At 37.9% G+C, this 20,367-nt stretch overlaps 1 protein-coding gene across 3 annotated transcripts in view; it reads left to right on the forward strand.

The window, feature by feature from the left end:
* The first annotated feature begins 13,798 nt into the window (after positions 1-13,798).
* Adamts6 (ADAM metallopeptidase with thrombospondin type 1 motif 6) overlaps positions 13,799-20,367 on the forward strand; it is a 229,766-nt gene continuing 223,197 nt past the window's right edge. The window contains exon 1 of one of the 3 annotated variants that reach the window (XR_008219495.1): positions 13,799-14,080. The gene's annotated coding sequence lies outside the window, so the exon portion shown is untranslated. Of the gene's footprint in view, positions 14,081-14,281; positions 14,382-20,367 lie in introns of those variants that run through there. The other 2 variants (XM_052743224.1, XM_052743225.1) reach the window with 2 other exon arrangements.

A 20,367-nucleotide genomic window follows, 5' to 3' on the forward strand; every position in this document is an offset into this window, starting at 1 on the left:
CCATAGGTGTTCTGCTGCAGAGCTAGGGATGAGAACAGAGGATTGGATTTGAAGGGACAGAGAACTATTTTTTTTTAAACATTTTAAGGGCTTCATTAAGTTTTTGAGAAACCAACAATGCTGTGATTTGTCTTTTTCCTTTACTATACTATTTATAGCATCTTTTAGATTTACTTAATATTCTTTTCCTATTTGAAAATTCATGGCCATTAACTCTGCAAATATTTTTCTGCCCATTTTTTCTTCTCCTTATGGGAAAACTAATAGCATGTTAGACCATATAAGACTTAGATATCTTTTTTAGATTTGTGTCAAAGTGTTTCCTGGTTGCCTCCCCCTCCCCCCAGAAATTTTATGAAGTTTCTCTCACTTCTCATTGCCTGGCTCTATAAATACTTCTAATTCAATTACTGCCAAAGGAAGCACACTTACCATGGTTATGATTCAGGCCTGGAAGTGGTAAGTGATCCATGCTTTGTTAGTATTTTACTAAATTTCTAAACATGATTGGGGGATTCTGTTATTTCCCAAAATGAAGAGGAGTGACTAATGGATAAATTGCTTTGTCTCAGATACTCTTGAAGGGCCTCTGAAGTTAGCACCTAAATTAAGGCATAATTGATTCGAAGTATCAGACACGCCAAAATTCTTGGGAAGAACATTACAAGGGAAGGTCTTGACTTATTTGAAGGAGGAGGGAGAAGAGGCAGAGGAGGAGGAAGCCCACTGCCACCAAAGACCAGTGGGAGAAACTTAGGTGGCCACTGAGATCAGAGATGGAGGCCTTTATACTATAAAAAGACATTTTGACTTCACTTTCTCTTCTTCAATGCTACATAACACTTGTGTAGTGTACTCATAAGCTATAGATTATACTCACTTGTTTCTTCTCAACTTTTTGTTCTTGTTTCTTCTTTTGATAGCATATTCCAAGAAAGGAAATAATCAATGAAAGAGATTTGTTTTTTGCAGTAACCTGTGGTTTAAATACTAGGTATAAAGAGTGAAATTATTAGTTCAATCTAACACATGCATTTCATTTTTTTATAACTGTATTTATTTATTTTACATCCTGGCTGCAGTTTTCCCTCCCTCCTCTCCTCCCAGTCCTTACCCCCAAACCCCTCTGTTCCCATCATCCCAATCCACTCCTCTGTTTCTGTTTAGGAAAGGGCAGGTCTCCCATGAGTATCAACAAAACATGGCATATCAAGTTGCAGTAAGACTAAGCCCCTCCCCATGTATTAAGGCTGGGCAAGGTGATCCAGTATGAGGAGTAGGGTCATGAAAGCCTGTAAAAGAGTTGGAGACAGCCACTGTTCCCACTGTTAGGAGTCCCACAAGAGGACCAAGCCATACAACTGTAACATATGCACTGTGCATGTCCCCATGCAGGCTCCCTGGTTGTTGTTTCAGTCTCTGTGAGTCCCTATGAGCCCAAGTTAGTTGAATCTGTGAGTTTTCTTGTGGTGTCCTTTCTCCTCCTCTTCTGCAGGATCCCCAGAACTCAGTCTAATGTTTGGCTGTGGGTCTGCATCTATTTCCATCAGTTGCTGGATGAAGCTTCTCTGATGAAAATTGGGCTAGGCAACAATTTTCTGGTCATAGGAGATGGCCAGTTCAGGCTATGTATCTGCTATTGCTACAAGTCTTAGCTGGAGTCATCCTTGTAGACTCTTGGGAGATTCCCTTGCACCAGGGTTTTACAGGACCCTGAAATGACCTCCTCCTTCATAGTAGTCTCTCTTAGTATTCTTCCCCTCCACTCTCCTACCCCCAACATGATCACTCATGTTCCTATCTCTACACCCTCAGTTCACTCAAGAAATCTCTTCTATTTCCCCTTCCCAGGGAGACCTGGGCATCCCACCATGAACTCTCCTTGTTACCTAGCCTCTCTGTAGAGTGTAGTAGCATAGTAATCCTTTATTTTACAGCTAATATCCACTTATGAGTGAGTACATACCATGTTTTTCTTTCTTGGTCTGGGTTTCCTCACTCAGGATGATTTTCTTCTAGTTCCATTCATTTGCCTTCAAATTTCCTGGTGTCCTTGTTTTTACCAGCTGAGTAAAACTCCATTGTGTAAATGTACCACAGTTCTTTATCCATTCTTCAGTTGACGGACATCTAGGTTATTTCCAGGTTATGACTACTGCAAATAAAGCTGCTATGAACATAGTTGAGCATGTGTCCTTGTGGTATGATTGAACATCCTTTGGGTATATGCCCAAGAGTGGTATAGATGGGTCTTGTGGTAGGTTGATTCCCAGTTTTCTGAGAAACCACCACACTGACTTCCAAAGTGGCTGTACAATTTGCACTCCCATCAATGGAGGAGTGTGCCCCTTGCTCCACATCCTCTTGAGCATGAGCAATTGATTGTGTTTTTGATCTTAGCCATTCTGACAGGTGTAAGATGGAATCTCAGAGTCATTTTTGATTTGCATTTCCCTTATGGCTAAGGATGTTGGACATCTCTTTAAGTGTTTCTTGGCCATTTGAGATTCTTCTGTTGAGAATTCTCTGTTTAGGTCTCTACCCCATTTTTTAATTGGATTATTTGGTTTGTTGATACCTAGTTTCTTGAGCTCTTTATATATATTGGAAAGCAGCCTTCTGTCAGATGTGGGGTTGGTGAAGATCTTTTCCCATTCTGTAGGCTGCCATTTGTCCTACTGATGATGTCCTTTGACTTACAGAAACTTTTCAGTTTCATGAGGTCCCATTAATTAATTGCCAATCTTATTGCCTGTGCTATTGGTGTTGTGTTCAGGAAGTTTTCTCCTGTGCCAATGTGTTTGAGGTTATTTTACACTTTCTCTTCTATTGGATTCAGTATGTGGATTTATATTGTGGTCTTTGATCAACTTGGACTTGAGTTTTGTGCAGGGTGATAGATAGGGGTCTATTTGCATTCTTCTACACGCTGACATCCGGTTAGACCAGCACCATTTGTTGAAGATGCTTTCTATTTTTTTTCCATTGTATAATTTTGGCTTCTTTGTCAAAAATTAGGTGTCCATAGGTCTGTGGATTTATGTTGGGGTCTTCAATTCAGTTCCATTGTCCCACCATCTGTTTTTATACCAATACCATTCATTTGGTTTTTATATCTATAACTTTGTAGTAAAGCTCCAAATCAGAGATGGTAATACCACTGGAAGTTCTTTTATTATATAAGGTTGTTTTGGCTAGCCTGGGTTTTCTGTTTTTCTATATGAAGTTGAGTATTGTTCTTTCAAGGTCTGTAAGGCATTGTTGGGATTTTGATGGGTATTGCATTTGAATTTGTAGATTGCTTTTGGGAAGATGGCCATTTTTACTATTTTAATCCTACCAATCCATAAGCATGGGAGATCTTTCCATCTTCTCATACCTTCTTCAATTTCTTTCTTGAGAGTCTTGAAGTTCTTGTCATACAGGTCTTTCACTTGCTTTGTGCGAGTTACACCAAGGTATTTTATATTATGTGAGGCTATTGTAAAGGGTGTTGATTCTCTGATTTTTCTCAGCCTGTTTATAATTAGTATATAGGAGGGCTACTGATTTTTTTGAGTTAATTTTATATCCAGCTACTTGACTAAAGGTGTTTATCAGCTGTAGGAGTTCCCTGGTAGAGATTTTGGGGTCGCTTATGTATACTATCATATCTTCTATAAATAATGATTCTTTGACTTCTTTTTTTCCAATTTATATCCCCTTGATTTCCTTTAGTTGTCTTACTGCTCTAGCTAGAACTTCAAGTACTATAATTGAATAGGTATGGAGAGAGTAGACAACTTTTCTTGTTCCTGATTTTAGTGGAATTGCTTTGAGTTTTTCTCCATTTAATTTGATGTTGATAATCAGCTTGCTGTATATTGCCTTTATTATGTTTAGGAATGTCTCTTGTTTCCCTGATCTGTACAAGACTTATCATGAAGGGGTATTGGATTTTCAAAGGCTTTTTCAGCATTTAACAAGATGATCATGTGTGTTTTTTCTTTCCATTTGTTTACATGGTACATTACATTGACAGATTTTCTTGTGTTGAACCACCACTCCATCTCTGGGATGAAGCCTACTTGGTCATGGGGGATGATCTTTTTGATGTGTTTTTGGAATGGGTTTGCCAGTGTTTTATTGATTATTTTTGCATCAATGTTCATGAGTGTAATTGGCCTATAATTCTCTTTTTTTGTTGAATCTTTGTGTAGTTTGGTTATCAGTGACTGTGGCCTCACAGAAAGGATTTGGTAGTGTTCCTTCTGTTTCTATTTTGTGGAATAATTTGGTGAGTATTGGTATTAGCTCTTTTTTGAAAGTCTGGTAGAATTCTGTCAGAACCATCTGACTCTGGTTTGTTTTTTTTTTTTTTTTTTTTTTTTGTTTGTTTTTTTTTTGGTTGGGAGACTTTTAAGGATTGTTTCTATTTCTTTAAGGGTTATTGGTCTATTTAAATTGCTTACCTGATCTCGATTTAACTTTGATAAGTGGTATCTATAAAGAAATTTGTCCATTTCTTTTTGATTTTCCTATTTTGTAGAGTGCAGGTTTTTAAAGTATGACCTAATGATTTTCTGGATTTCCTCAGAGTCTGTTGTTATGTCTCTCTTTTTGTTTCTGATTTTGTTGATTTGGATATTCTCTATATGCCTTTTAGTTAGTTTGGATAAGGATTTATATATTTTGTTGATTTTCTTGAAGAAACAACTCCTTGTTTCATTGTTTCTTTGTATTGTTCTCTTTGTTTCTATTTTATTAATTTCAGTCCTCAGTTTGATTATTTCCTGCCATATACTCCTCTTAGGAGTGTCTGCGTCTTTTTGTTCTGGAGTTTTCAGGTGTGCTGTTAAGTCACTAGTATGAGATTTTTCCAAATTCTTCATGAAGGTACTTAGTGCTATGGACTTTCCTCTTAGCACTGTTTTCCTTGTGTCCCATAAGTTTGGGTATGTTGTGCATTCATTTTCATTGAATTCTAGGAAGTTTTTAACTTCTTTCTTTATTTTTTCCTTGACTCAGTGGTAACTCAGTAGAGTTCAGTTTCCATAATTTTAGAGCTTTCTGTTGATTCTGTTCTTATTGAAATCCAGCTTTAATCTATGGTGGTATGACAAGATATAGGGGGTTATTTCAATTTTTTTGTATCTATTGATACAAAATACAAAATTGATACTTTATGCCCAAGTATATGTTCCATTTTGGAGAAGGTTTCATGAAGTGCTGAGAAGAAGGTATATGGTTCTGTGTTTGGATGAAATGTTCTGTAGGTATCTGTTAGGTCCAATTTGAGTCATAATGTCTATTAGTTCCAGTATTTCTCTGTTTAGTTTCTGTCTATATGATCTGTCTATTAGTGAGAGTGGGTTGTTGAAGTCTCCCACTATTATTGTGTGGAGTTCTATGTGTGATTTAAGCTTCATTAATATTTTCTTTATAAATGTGGGTGCCCTTACATTTGGGGCATAGTGGTTCAGAATTGAGACATCATCATGCTGGATTTTTCCTTTGAATATAAAACGCCCTTCTCCATTTCTTTTGATTAGTTTTGGTTGGAAGTCTATTTTGTTAGATATTAGAATGGCTACACCAGCTTGCTTCTTAGGTCCATTTGTTTAGAAAATCTTTTTTCAACCTTTTACTCTAAGATAATGTCTATGTTTGGTGATGAGGTGTGTTTCTTGTATATAGCAGAATGATGGATCCAGTTTTTGTTTCCATTCTGTTAGCCTGTGTCTTTTTATTGGAGAATTGAATCCATTGATATTGAGGGATATTAATGACCAATGATTGTCAATTTGTGTTATTTTGTTGTTGATGATGGTAGTATGTGTGTGTGTATGTGTGTGCATGTGCATGAGTGAATGAGAGAGAGAGAGAGAGAGAGAGAGAGAGAGAGAGAGAGAGAGAGAGAGAGAGAACGCTAGCCTGTCTGTGTGTGCTTATATGTTTCCCTTCTTTGGGTTTTCCTGATGTGAGATTATCTATTGCCTGTGTTTTTGTGGGTGTAGTTAACTTCCTGGGGTTGGAGTTTTCCTTCTAGTACCTTCTTTAGGGCTGGGTTTGTGGATAGATATTGTTTAAATTTGATTTTGTCATGGAATATCTTGTTCTCTCCATTTATGGGATGGACAGTTTTGCTGGGTATAGTAGTGTGGGCATCGGTGGTCTCTGAGAGTCTGCACGACATCAGTCCAGGCCCTTCTGGATTTTAGGGTCTCCATTGAGAAGTTGGATATAATTCCAATCGGTCTGTTGCTTTTAATATTCTTTCCTTGTTCTGTACGTTTAATGTTTTGATTATTATATGGTGAGGGAATTTTCTTTTCTGATCAAATCTATTTGGTGTTCTATAAGCTTCTTGTACTGTTATTGACATGTCCTTTAGGTTGGGAAAATTTTCTTCTATGATTTTGTGATACATATTTTCTGGGTTTTTGAGCTGGGTTGTTTCTCCTTTTCCTATTATTCTTAGTTTTAGTCTTTTCATAGTGTCCCAGATTTTCTGGATTTTTTGTGTTAGGGATTTTTTAGATTTAACATTTTTTTTTGACTGATGAATCCATTTCCTCTATTGTTTCTTCAACACCTAAGAGCCTCTCTTCCATCTCTTGTATCTGTAATTCCTGTTTGCTTACCCAGATTTTCCATTTCCAGGATTCCTTCTGTTTGTGTTTTCTTTTTGCTTCTTTTGCATTTTCAGGTCTTGAACAGTTTCCTTCATATGTTTGTTTTTTCTTAGCTTTCTTTTAGGGATTTACTGATTTCTTCTAATTTTTTTGTTTATCTTTCCCCCAATTTCTTTAAGGGATTTTTTTTTCATATTCTCTTTAAGGACCTCCATCATCTTCATAAAGTCATTTTAAAGGTCATTTTCTTGTGCTTTAGCTAGCTGTGTTGAATTGTTTGGATCTTGCTGTTTGTAGAATAGCTGGACTCTGATGAGGTCATATTGCCCTTTCTGTTATTGTTTGTGTTCTTAGACAGGTGTTTAGGCATCTGGATTTGGGATGATTATAGGTTTAGGTGTTAATTCCTGCATTTGTCTTTGTTAGATGGGTGTTTTGTTCCTTGTTTTTTCTTTCCTCTCTGGTCCTCTGGCCTAAATGGCCATAGGTTCTGGTGACTAGTGTGTCTTCAGGTCTTTTAGGTGTACTTTCTGTAGTTTTGGTATTAAGGGTTCCTAGATTCAGCCTGGCCTCTAGTAAAGCTGAAGTCTTCTGAAGTTGTAGACCAGGATATGTAGCCCAGGGGAGGGGGTGCAGACTGGGGCCCCTAGATCTGGTCTGGCTTCTGGGGTCCCTAGGACCAGCCAGGCCTCTAGTACAGCTGCCAAGTGCTGGGGTCCCTAGATCCAGCCTGTATTCCAGTAAAGCTGTAGTCTGCATCTGAAGTTGCAGGCCTGGGGTCTCTAAATCCAGCCTGGCCTCTGGTAAAGTGGAAGTCTTATTCTAAAATTGTAGACCAGTATATGGAGTCTGGGGTAGGGGTGGGTGGTGGGGGTGTGCAGTCTAGGGTTGTTGGGCAGGCTTAAAGAAGTTTTTGTGGGCAGTGGGTGGTGTCTTACCTGGGATTTTTAGGACCACTCTGGCCTCTGGTAAAGCTGCTGGGGCTGTGTGCCCTAGTGTGGAGTCCAGGAGAGGAAGTCTGTCTATTTTATCTCTCTCTCTCTCTCTCTCTCTCTCTCTCTCTCTCTCTCTCTCTCTCTCTATATATATATATATATCTATCTATCTATTTATCCATTCAGAGACGAGTTTCTCTTTGAAGCCCTGGCTGTCCTGTCCTGGAACTCACTCTGTGGACTAGACTGACCTTGAACTCAGAGATTTGCCTGCCTCTGCCTCCCTGAGATTAAAGTCATGTGCCATCACCACCGGGCCATTTCCTTTAATTTAAAATGTGAGTGTAGAAGTGGGTGGATAAGCATGTGTGTGGAGGCTAGAGGACAGCTTGGGGGAGATGGTTTTATCTTTCTACTACTTATTCTTCTTACGTAGTGCTTTGTAACTTTGTGATGTATATTTGGTGTGCTCTTCAAAATTTATAAGTGATAACATATATACTTATATGTATAACATATATACACATGTATATATATATACATGTATATATATATAAAATTTCAAGTTACATTACAATTTGTCTGGAGATTGAACTCAGTTTGTAAGGCTTGGTGGAAAGTGCCTTTACCTCCTGGGCCATCTCACTTGTCACTTTTGTCTCGAATGAGAGAGGAGCATTTCTATTTCTATGCTTCTAGTGAGTTTGAACACCTTATTATTCATCTACTGTTTGTTAGCTTGTTTTTTTCTTGTAACTAGTCTGTTTATATCATTTCTATTTTTGGGGGTTGGGGGGTGTCTTCTGTGAGACTTGTGAGAGAATTCTTAACATTCCAGATTTTTAGTCTGTTTTAATAACATGGCCAATTTTTTTCCTAGGTTTTGCCTTGCCTTTCTTATTTTTAATGGTTTCTTAAATTTCATTTAATAAAGTCAGAGTAAATCTTATTTAATGAAGTTGGGCCTTTTTGTATGCTTTAAGATTTTGCACTTATTTAAAAAATCCTGTAATGATCTTTTAAAAGTGTAGAAAATATTTATTTCACTCTATCAAACTGATGTTCCATCTCACTGAAGAAATCAATTGTATTGTTCAGAAAGTACATGGAATTGGGGCTGGGTAGGTGACTCAGTGGTTAAATGGTTTGCCTTGCAAGGATTAGGACCCATGTTCAGATTGCCAGAACCCACGTGAAGCTAGAGGTAGTAGCCCATAGTTCTAATCAGCACACTTAAGGCAAGCTAGGAGGAGGAGATAGCACAGTAAGCTTGTGTGCAGATACCCTGGTGTATGTAGTAGACAAGAGATGCTTCCTCAAGTAAGGTGGAGGGCCAGGGTTGTCCTCTAACTTCTACATGTGTGCCATCAGCATACATGAATCTACTGACACACATATACACACTACACACACATTAAAAAAGAGGAAGTGTACTGAATTGATTTTTATCTTAATTATTTTTAGACAGGGTGTCTAGCCCAGGTTGGCCTCAGACTCACGGTAGGTATAACTCAGGTTGACTTTGAACTCTTGATTTGCCTGCCTCTACTTTCCAAGTGCTGGTATTATAGGCCCATGTTGCCACACCTGGCTCATGTATGTCGGAGATTGATCCAGGGCCTTGTACGTGCTAGGCAGCCATGCTACCAACTGTTACATTATCCAGTTTTTGTTTTAATTTTTTTTTGAGACAATGTCTCACTATGTTTTCCAAGTAACCTTCTAATTTATGGTGTTCCTCATGCCTCACCCTCCTTAGTATTAGGTTTATAGCTATGAATCAACAAGCTGTGTGGTGATATTTTGTTTGTGTTCTAACAAATAAAGCTTACCTGGAGATCAGAGTTCAGAGCTAGCCACTAGTAAAGGTGGTGGCTCACACCTTTAATCTCAGCACTAGGGAGGTGGAGACAGTAATATAAGGCAGGAGGAGACAGCAGCTCACTCTTTTTGGTCTGGAGGTAAGAGGTGACTTTGGCTGCTCCTTTACTTCTCTGATCTTTCAGCATTTACCCCTATATCTGACTCCAGATTATTATTATTATTATTATTAAAGACCAATTAGAATTCATGCTACAAAGCTGGGTTTCAAACTGAGTTTTAATATGTTGAATTTTGTTTTAATATCTCAGAGGAAGAATTAATAATTATTATCTTGGTAATCACTCTCCTCAGTTTTACAATTTCAAGCAAATAGAAAATGAGAATTTTTATCTCATTTTGCTGACTATACCCATAGTTTAATTTTATGAAATTCCTTATTCTTTAACCTACACATTTAAATTTAACTGGCATATAAGAAGAAATTCAGCTGGTAGTGGAGGCCCATGTCTGTAATCCCAGCAATTGTGAGGCAGAGGCAGGTGGATGGATCTATGTGAGTTTGAGGTCTACAGAGCAAGTTCCAGGACAGCCAGAGCTACATAGTGAGACCCTATCTCAAAAAACAAAAAACAAAGGGCTGGAGAGATGGCTCAGAGGTTAAGAGCATCGGCTGCTCGTCCAGAGGTCCTGAGTTCAATTCCTAGCAACCACATGGTGGCTCACAACCATCTATAATGAGATCTGGTGCCCTCTTCTGGTGTGCAGACATGCATGTAGGCAGAACACTGTATACATAATAAATAAATCAATCTTAAAAAAACAAAAAGCAAAAAACAAAAAAACCCAAAAATATTTCATGGGATGGGAGTTGAAGGAATTGTGGCCAAAAGATACAAAATTTCACTTAGAAAAGAGTCCAAGAGACCTGGTTATTTTAATAATGTATTATATACTTGAAAATTACTAAATGAATAATTTTTAGTGTTTTCCTGATAAAGAAATTTAAGTATGTACTTTAATACATATGATAAATACCTTGATTTGTCATATAAATTTTGTTTTTTGCTGTCCTGAGGATCAAACCTAGAGCCTCATATATTAGATAGATACTCTAGCACTGAGCCACACTCCCAACTCTAAGGAGCTTGTTTTAGCCTTTCTACCATGTATGTGTATGTCAGTTTACATACCATCAATATATATGATTTTATTACTCAATTAAAACAAAAGTAATGAAAAAGGAAACACTTACATTGTAAAATGCTTTTAGACAGAACATAGCACCGAGGTATGGAGTCGTCTGCTTCTCTGTGTATCTGTTCTAATGTAACTGAAGATTTCCTAATAGAGCCCAGTGTGGAGGTGCCTAACATATACTAGCCCTTGGGAGACTGAGGAAGGAAGATCACAAGTTTGATGGCAGCCCAAGTTACATAGACTGCTCTAGGCCATCCTGGGCTACATTGGGAGACTGTGTCTCACAAAACAGAAAAACAAACAAGGCTCACTGGAAAGGGATAGCAGGGATAGAACAGCAGAGTTGAGTATGTTTGTAATCTTAGCACCTTTGAGGCTAAGGCAGGAGGATTGCCATGAGTTCGAGGCAAATCTGGGCAATCCAAGGCAGACCCTGTCTCAGAACATACGGGTGTGTGTGGGATATCAGCACAATATGTTGTGTGCCTCTAATTCCATTAAAAAGATGACTTTGTGATGAGAAATTTGAGGATTGGCATTTAGCTACACAATGGAGTTATCTACCATTGCTTTAAGAGTAACAGTAGTGTACTAGTTTTTAAAAACTTAGTCCTTATATTTTAGAATGCAGGAGTACTTAGCGGAGGCAATGAAGTATCTGGGGTTGGTTTTAAAATGATCCATTGGTGGAGGGAATGGATAATGAGAATATAGGGTAAGAAAGATGACTTGTGCTTCATTCAGTGTTTGTTACAACTGAATGATGTTGGGGGATCATCACACTAGGTTTTTCTTATGTTCGATAGTTTCTGTAATAAAGTTAAAATGTCCAGCATATATAAACTTTAACAGACACTCCATTTCTTGTACTAATAATTTTTTAGTTGTACTCATTATAGTCTTGGTTACAGCATTTGGAGGAGGCAAGGGAAATTAGAACATTTTCATTACTCTGTTTAGACGCAGGATGGCACTCTTTGAATAAGTAATTAGCCGAAGTCCACTTCTCACTGAAAAAGCTGCTTTACAGGGCAGCTACTTCCTAGGACAGCCTAGCTTAACAGCAAAGGCTTTTCAGGTAATGACATAGTGATTAGTGGTGACACCCTGACTACTTTTCTGTGTTGGCTGTATCCATTTTATACCAGTGTTTGGAGCATTAAGGAAAGTTGAAGAGCACACGTATTTAACGGGTGATTTTTATGTAAAGGCAGCTAGCTGTGTGCCACGTTTATTTTTTGGTGTTGCTAGTATTGCTGTGAGGTCTAGCAATCTCAATGTATTTTACACACACACAGCTTAATGAGTCATCTTTATTTAAAACTGTCAGTACCAGCCACAGAACACATTTCTACGTTTACTATGAGGATTAATGTCAAAATGCCAGCTATCAACTGGACAAATGCTATCGCCTTCCACCCCTTGAAGAAGTGTTGAAGTAAATGTTTTGTTCCACGTTCCCAGTCTGACCTATGCCTTCTTTAAGCCAACTATTCATAGGTTTTCCAGAACAAATACACCTACTACCTCTGGTGTAGGAAAGGAAAAAAAAAATCAAACAACAACAACAAAAAAAACCAAAACAAATCAAAACCCAAATGGACAACAACGTTAGCAGAAACTAGAAATTTAAGAACTGGTATTTAGAAAGTGCCTCCTCCTTATTCTCCTCCCTGAGGTCCAATTCCGTTTTCTGGTTCCGACCATAGGAAATTGACTTGGTGTTAATTAAAGACTGGAATTTCAAGGCGTAATTTCCCCTCCCCCAACCTTGGCAACCATGAAACAACTCCCAACTCCACACTCTATGCGACAGACAGATAAATGATGCAGCAGATTACACCATTGAAAGGCAACGTTTGTCCTCAGCTATTTTCGATTTTTTCCCCCTTGCTTCTGATACTTGCGCCAGACATTGTTTGCTTGCTTAGGGCTGGAAAAGGGCATTTTTTTTTTTTTTTCTACAGTTTAATGCCAGGGGCTTTCTCCCAGCAAATGAAAGTGAAAGTGCTACGTCGTTGTGGTATTTTGCCCTTAAAGGCTGGAATGGCAGCTGGTGGGGAGGGGGAGGTGGGATAGGAAAGCTAGAAGAACCAGTTCTAAGGTTTTGTTTGTTTATCTTGAGATCTCAGCGGGGCTCCAGTGTCGTCCCCCCTCCCCCCTACCGTTTTAGGGGGCTGATTTCGGATTTATTTTCCTTTGAACAGTCATTGAAGTTTCATTCAATGTACTGCCTAAGAAATACATCTCACTTGTTGCTTTCCCCCGGTTGCAGCTTAAAACGCCATCCAGTCTCTCATCTGGAAATAATGCAACCCCCACCCCCCCACCCCCTTTTCCTTTTAAAGCTCCACATAACCTGAAGTCGATAATCACATGGAAACTGTGCAGGTCTCAGTTTATGTTTAGCTTTCATTCTTTTGGTGGAAACCTCACTTGTTGAAGTATGCATTCAGCACAGGCGTTTTGTACACACGTTGCTTTCAAGTCTTGAAATTTGCCTGCCCCACTGATCTGACTCCTTACATGACAGGTTTTATGAGCAACTTCTAAATGCTTTTATTGTACAGATTTTAAAAACAGAGAATGACACCGAAAATTCTAACAGTGACATTAGTATATCTAAAGTCACCCAAGCTCTCTACCCCTCCTTCCCTTTTCCAAGGAACTACTAACAAAGCCGACAAGACTCTGAAAGAGGTTAAAGGAGGAGGAAGGAGGCGGGGTGGGCTAGGGGAGAGAGGTTAGGGGGCCAGAGTTTCTCTCATTCACAGGGCGGAAAAGTTGACATTGTCTAAGCCCTTCTGAATGGCTGGTAGTTGGATACCCCGATTGTACCTCTACTTCCCCTCCCCCTCCACGTGACGACCCAGGACACATGCGCACCCGACGCAGCCCAGGCACATCTGCAGACTGACGTCAGTTTGTTCTGCCTCTGAGGAAAGCTGCCAAAATTTTCTTCTGCTGCAATTGAAGTTGGCTGGGGGCCGGCAGTGAGCTCGAGGGCTACTTCAACAAAACTTTTCCTGCCCTTCCTGCTCCTCTGGTCTTCTCTCTCCTGATACCTTTTGATGCTCTGCACATGTTATTTGCATAGCAAAGGCACTAAGCTGTCCAGGAAGAGAGGGCACCACTTCCACCCCCAATAAGCCTTTCCCTTCTTCTTTTCTTTCTTTTTTTTCCTTTCCTTTTTTTTAGGGGGGTGGGCGGGGGGAGGGAGAGAGTAGGGGGTTTGCAAAGCACGTCTTAGGTTGATAGCCTTGGATGTATTGAAAGCATTTTTTTTTTCTTAATTTTTTTTTTTTTTAACTGCCAAATCGGCAGTCAGTTCTCTAAAGCTCTGGTTAGCGAGACTATAGGGTTTTATTCTGGCTGCAGAATAACTGGCTGGTGTGGCTTTCCAAAGGGGGGCAAAAAGAAAAGAGAGAGAGAGGAGGGAGTACGTGAGTCGTCCAGTGCAATCTCTATTGTTTGAAATTTACTTTTTATCAGAATTTGAAGATGAAAACGGTAAGGAAGACTTCACAATATTCAATGAAACCTTAAAAAAAAAAACCCTTGTGCTTTGCTTGTCTTACGAATAACGCTTAGAACTCAGTCTCTCTCTCTCTCTCTCTCTCTCTCTCTCTCTCTCTCTCTCTCTCTCTCTCTCTCTCTCTCTCTCTCTCTGTGTGTGTGTGTGTGTGTGTGTGTGTGTGTGCGCGCGCGTGCGTGTGCTTTATGGCAAAGAGTGAGTTTGACTGAACTCATTTTACAGACAAATCTTTTAAACTCTAGACTTCTCGCGGATGTAGAATTCCGGGGCTTACAGGTATTTTATGATGTGAAAAATACTCGCTCGTTGTATGAATTTACATGTTGTGTGAGGTAGACTTGATTATGATCATCGTCGTCTTTTAACTAATCACCGGATAGTGGTGGAGAAAGTAAAGATGATGCGTGTTTTTAATCGATTTCCAGATTTATGCAATTGCCTTCTGCAAATCCGTTTCATGTCAGTGTCTTTAGCATTCAGACAAGTGCATATTTCATGTCTGTGCTCTCAGGCCAGCAGAAGTGTGCTGCCTGTATGTAGCACTGATGCTCTAGGATATGCTAAGCTCTTAATAGGCTAATCAGAGATGAAAGCGTGTGGTTTTTATTTACTTTTGCTCACTTGGGCCATGCTAGACTCAACCCTCTGGAGTCTTGTTTATCAGGGTATGTCTGTATATGTGATACATGAGACTAAAATTTAGGGATTGGGGAGAGAGAACAAGAGTGCTGGAGAAAGTATTGGAAAATCTTTCTGACAATTTGTGCTATAATTTCTGTCTTTGATAAGTTTTCCACTCGTGCTAGAGGCAAAGAAAGCAAGTCAGAGTAAGAAAGCACACTGAGAGGGAACAAGAGAGTAAGTTTCTTACTCTTGTTTTTATTTGAGGCGCTGGTGCAACGCGTTTGGGCCAAATGCCAACTGTCTGGGTCACACGCGTTTTATCCAAATAGATTTAGCGCTGCTGTCTGGAAACGGGCTGCTGAATGTTAACTTTAGGATCAACTCAACCAGGGCAGCTCAGACTGTTACCCTCTGTCTGGATGAAGTGGAAGGGAAGGGGGGTGGTGAGGGTGTGCAAAGCCGGGGGCGGGGCGGGAGGGGGGAGGCGACGACAAACCATTACTTGGAACTTTTAAAAAATACACTGAATATAAGTTTCAATTTACTCTCTTATGTTCAGAGTTTTTTTTTTTTTTTTTAACTATTTTTTCCTCTTTTCTTTTAAGCTTATATTGATTAGACTGAAACAATTAGTGGTGAATTAGAAGTCCTTAAAATTCATGACAGGGAAAGAAATGTAAATTCAAATGTAAATGTAAAACTGGTGCATTTGGAGGCAACTAAGAAAATTAATTTTGGAGATAATTATTTTCACCAAAGTGGTAGTGCAGTCTTGTTTATATTAATTTGGTGCTTAAATGTGAGCATTAGTGATCTTTTTTGAAAAATACTATATTAAAGTGTATAAGTTGATTTAAAACAAATCAGCAAATCATTTATTTGCCACAAATGGCAGCAGATTATTCTGTGTGGTTGTATTAATATTTTTGTGATTTCGCAGAGGAGAATCTTCTAATCATTAAGACTGAAATATTGTAAATAACTTTGAGTTTGGTCTATAACCTGCAAATGCATCTCTATTCTTGTCCGTTCTTACTGCTTCCTCTTCACTTCCCTAGCAACCCAAAGTAGCCATGAGTGGCTTAGGGTGGGTCTCTGTGCCAAATCCTGCTGTTTGTGATCTTAGTGACAGATGAATTGAATTCTCATATTAAGGAAAGTTAGTAGCATATTTGGAATTTGTGGGAAGGGAGAGAAAAATGAAGAGGTAGGTAATTTGTCACAGTTAAAAAACAAAAACAAAGTTGGTTATCAATATTTTACACTAATATCAAGAGAGAAAAAGCATTTTTTAAAGGAAAAAAATGTTATAAAACAGGTAGCATTAGGAGAATTATGTAATTAAGGGCTTTATTTTGGGAAATTTTGTTTTGGATTTTTGCTTTTCTGAATAGATAAGTTTTGTGTAAATTGTGTATTTAATTATACTTTTTTGGTGACTAATCTTACAACATTTGTAAATAACCAAAATCCTTTATACTTGGAACCAAATTGTGTCTTTAGCATACAGTTGTTAACAAATATTTGTTGAGAGAAAAAGACTGGAAAATGAAATGAAAAGTTTTTGATGTATAAAATTTAAAGGACCTGATGGACTTAGGATTTTGTTCCTTTTCCATGGAGACCAAATCAGCTTTAAAATAAATAACCAAATGAAGATAGATGAAAAAAGTTGAGAAAGATGTTAACCATGTTCTCTAGCTTCATAATAATAGCTAGTGAGAGGAAATTACTACTTAGCTACTTCTACATCACTTGAGTGGGCCGTCAAACCATAAAGAACAATCAAGTAACAGGCTTCAACTAGGGCAGACTACTGAGGGGATCGCTGTGTACAAGTTGTCTGGTCTTATTTCTTCAACATAACTAGTGTAGTTTTGATCCATGGAAGCAGTTAAATTATTCTTTAACTTTGCCTGCTGGGGCATTTATACTATGAATAAAAATCATATACAAAAGTCAAAGTGAACTGGACATTTTGCTTGTATTTTCAAATTTAAAAGTTATAGGTATAATTATCATAGCCTAGGTTCTTCACTCTGCCTTAAAGAGAAGACAGCTTCCATATTGGCTCTATGATATCCTACTATCCCACATTTTTCAGGGAAGGAGGAATATGAATTTTTTTTTTGTAGGAAAAGCTTTGAAAAGTAATACATAGTAGGAGGGGAGGGATAACGTTTATTTAGTCACTCCAGTGAAGCACATAGACATGCTATCAGGTTCAATCTAATTTATTCTCTCAAAAAGTCTCAATTTTATAGTTGAGAAAACAGGTCCAGGGAGGTTTTGTAACTTGAAGTCAAACTAGGAGTAGCCAGCCTTTGTGTTTCTCACAACATAATAATACTGCTGTTCTTATGCAACTTGAAAGGTTTATTAATGCATTGTGATTTCTGAGCAATTATCTAGCATTTTAGTGTTAGTTGAACTTTGGAAACTATTTTTTTCTACACATACTTTATTCTGGCATTTAGATTAACTTTCCCAGCAGGTGTCAGAAAGTGGTTTAACACAATTCACTTGTACTGTGTGAGTGACTAAGAGTGATTTAGATATGCTGCTTATAATTTAATTGAGCTCTGGCCAACTGAGCACCAATACAGTGTCAAGTTTGTTCTCTGAGCATAGGAGGTTTAAAAGATGAGGAGGGAAGGAGAAAGGCATCTATCTAACTTATTGAGTGCCCATGTACCAGATACTGTATCTAGTGATGAACAAGACCGCAACTCCAGTCTGTTTAATTCTGGAGCTCCTGTTCTTTCTATGAAGTACCAATGCCCTTCTTAGGGAATAAGTTACTTTAGTTTACTTATTTTTCCTATTAATGCTCCTGGCTTAGTCAACTTAGATGTTTATAGATTAGTGTTAGGAAGGGTTGGAGTGAAGTTACAAAACTGAAGATCAAGGGGGAAAATTGTTTTCTAAATCAAGCCCATTGTATTGTAAGTTTGCCATTAGTTTCGGTGTCCAAGAAAACAAAGGGAAGGTGTGGATGATCTAATACAAATCCCTCAAGACTGCTAGAAAATGAACTCAAATGTGCTAATTGTAAATTCCTCCTTAAAAGAAGATTACAATTAAAGGAAGTGGAGGACCCATTTGATGTCAGATGTTATTACTGAAAACATTCTAGTGATTTGAAAACACTAAGGATGAGTGCTGTTCATGAAGCAGTAATCATGCATTGATATTCCATGGTTCAGTCTGGAGTAGAGAACCATGTCTGAGAAGGTTGCAAACCAAGACTCTGGATTCTTTTCTTTATTATGATTGAACAATAGTGGCATTTAGTGTTTTTACAGATTTTAAACTTGAGAATATAAAGTTTTTGTCTTGCCTAAACAGGAATAAAAGTTGTGACATAAAACAACTGTGTCCAGTTGCTTTAAAAAAAAAAAACTGTTCATGCTAATGGATTCCATTTGCGAACATATTGTACTGCACAGTTGTAGAGAACTACTCCTGAATATTCAAAAGAGTACTTCAAGCTAGAAGTGTGATATAATACACAAAACTTAGAATTTTGAGGCAGATAGCCATGTGTATGAATGTGGACTCACTTGCTAGATCTAGACTCACCTGATCTCTGTGAATGCCAACTTCTTCAAGTGATAATTGGTGGCTGTATTACTTATCAATTGCTGCATAACAAATTACCACAGAGTAACTAATTTAGCACACATTTGCTATGCCAGTTTCTGTGAGTCCAGCTGTGACTATGCCCTTCTGATGACATTATAATCAAAGTGTTGGCAAAGACTGAGTTCTCTCCAGGAACCCTCACTGAGGAAGAATGGACTTCTAAGTTGATGGATTCTAGAGCAGGATTCAATAACTTGCTATTGGATGAGGCTCCAGTTTCTTGCCAGTACTATGTGGAGGTTCCTCTAATTTCCTTTTTGTGAGCATCTAAGTATTAAGTTGCTTCATGTAAGCCAATGAAACAAAGTCTGGTACCAAGTTGTAAGCCAAGATCTTTTGTAATCGAATCATGGAAATGGCATGCTCTCAATATTGAGATATTTTTCTTGACTAGAATTAAATTATTCAAGGGATGAGAATGACAAAAGAGTGTGGATGTTAAGAGGCAGGATCACTGAGTCTGCCTTACCACAGGGGTGCTATTATTTTGTGAGTGAAGATTAAATCTGTATTTTAAATATTTTATTTTTAGTTTGACCTTAAACTACTTTTCTATATATTACTAATTAGGCTTCTTCACAGGAACCAAATGTACTATTTCTACAATTACTAATGCTAGTGCCTATTCCCACCATCTCCACCTGCTTGCCATCTAGGACTTTTGGAGTGAAATTCCTTATATAAGTAATGATTATATCCAACAGTCTGACTTGTGAAATTCCACTCATTCCCAAAAGCTACCTGGGATACTGTTTTGCTCTGGCTTTCCGTAACCTGTCTTCACTGACTTAGGGGTTATTTCCTTCATCTGATCACTGAAACATACTTCTATATTGAAATTTTCTGTTATTTAGATTATGAATTCCTCATCAAGGGCAAGGATTGTGTTTAATCTTTTCTGTATTATGCTGTTGTTAAATGTCATTTTTAAACATGGTGAGAAAATATTTCTTGATTAGTGAACCAACTTTCCAAAGGTCAGCAGTTTGGTCATGTCTGTAGAGATGAATGTGAGGCATTTTATGTAGTTATGATAACCACTATTTCTAGCTTAATTTTCCAGTTACCCCTGTATATGCCTGATTATATTTCATCTACTATTGATTCATTTATTCATTTATTTTTAAGCCAACAAATATGGCAAATGTTTATTATGTGACTACTATGTATGTTAGGAATTTGAGATAACATTTTTTCAAATATCTTCTACATTTTTCTTTATCTTATTTGTACTAATATATCTTACGGAAGTGATTTAACTTTCATTACAAAGTCAGACATAATATTACCAAAATCAGATAGTGAACTATGGCACAGTTGTGTACACAATAGGAACTGTTAAACTACGTAAGGATGGTTTACCTTTATCCCAAGCTGTATTACTTCGGGGTTCTAAAATTACATTTGAACTTTTTGTTTTTTTTAGTTACTGTTTTGCTGTTAGTGAGCTACTTTTTAATCCTTTAGTTATTTTTTTCTTCTGATGTGTTATCTGTTGGGAAACCAGGTGGCCACATATGTAAATATTTTGAATTATGTATTCTGAGTGAGGTTATTGGTCAGAGGTAAGACATGTGAGATAGGACTTGAGAACTGTTGTGATATTTGGAATAAGGTTGTAAAGACATCTTTTCAAGTACATTATACAGAGTTGAAATTACTTTATTTGAGTTTCCTAAGAAGTCATGTAAGACTTCTAGATAAATTCTTTTCTACCATAAATCAGTTCAATTTTTTAGAAGTTTAGGTTGTGATACTATCTAAGTGTTCATACACAGTTGATAAATCTCACTGTGTGTTTATGGATCTACTTTGTCAGAACAAAACACAGGTACCCCATGAAGTAGCACACCAGTCTTGGATATGTATTGGTGAAATTATTAAGGCCACTCCACGTAGTTAAAAGGGAGGTTTATTTAGTGGCATAACTTACAAATGAAGGGATAGGTAGGTTGCAGGGTCTGGGGAAGACGTAGCGCAGTCCGGCGGTGTT

The sequence above is a fragment of the Peromyscus californicus genome, unplaced genomic scaffold, assembly GCF_007827085.1.
Source record: "Peromyscus californicus insignis strain IS unplaced genomic scaffold, ASM782708v3 Scaffold_18__1_contigs__length_77618521, whole genome shotgun sequence".
NCBI lineage: Eukaryota > Metazoa > Chordata > Mammalia > Rodentia > Cricetidae > Peromyscus > Peromyscus californicus.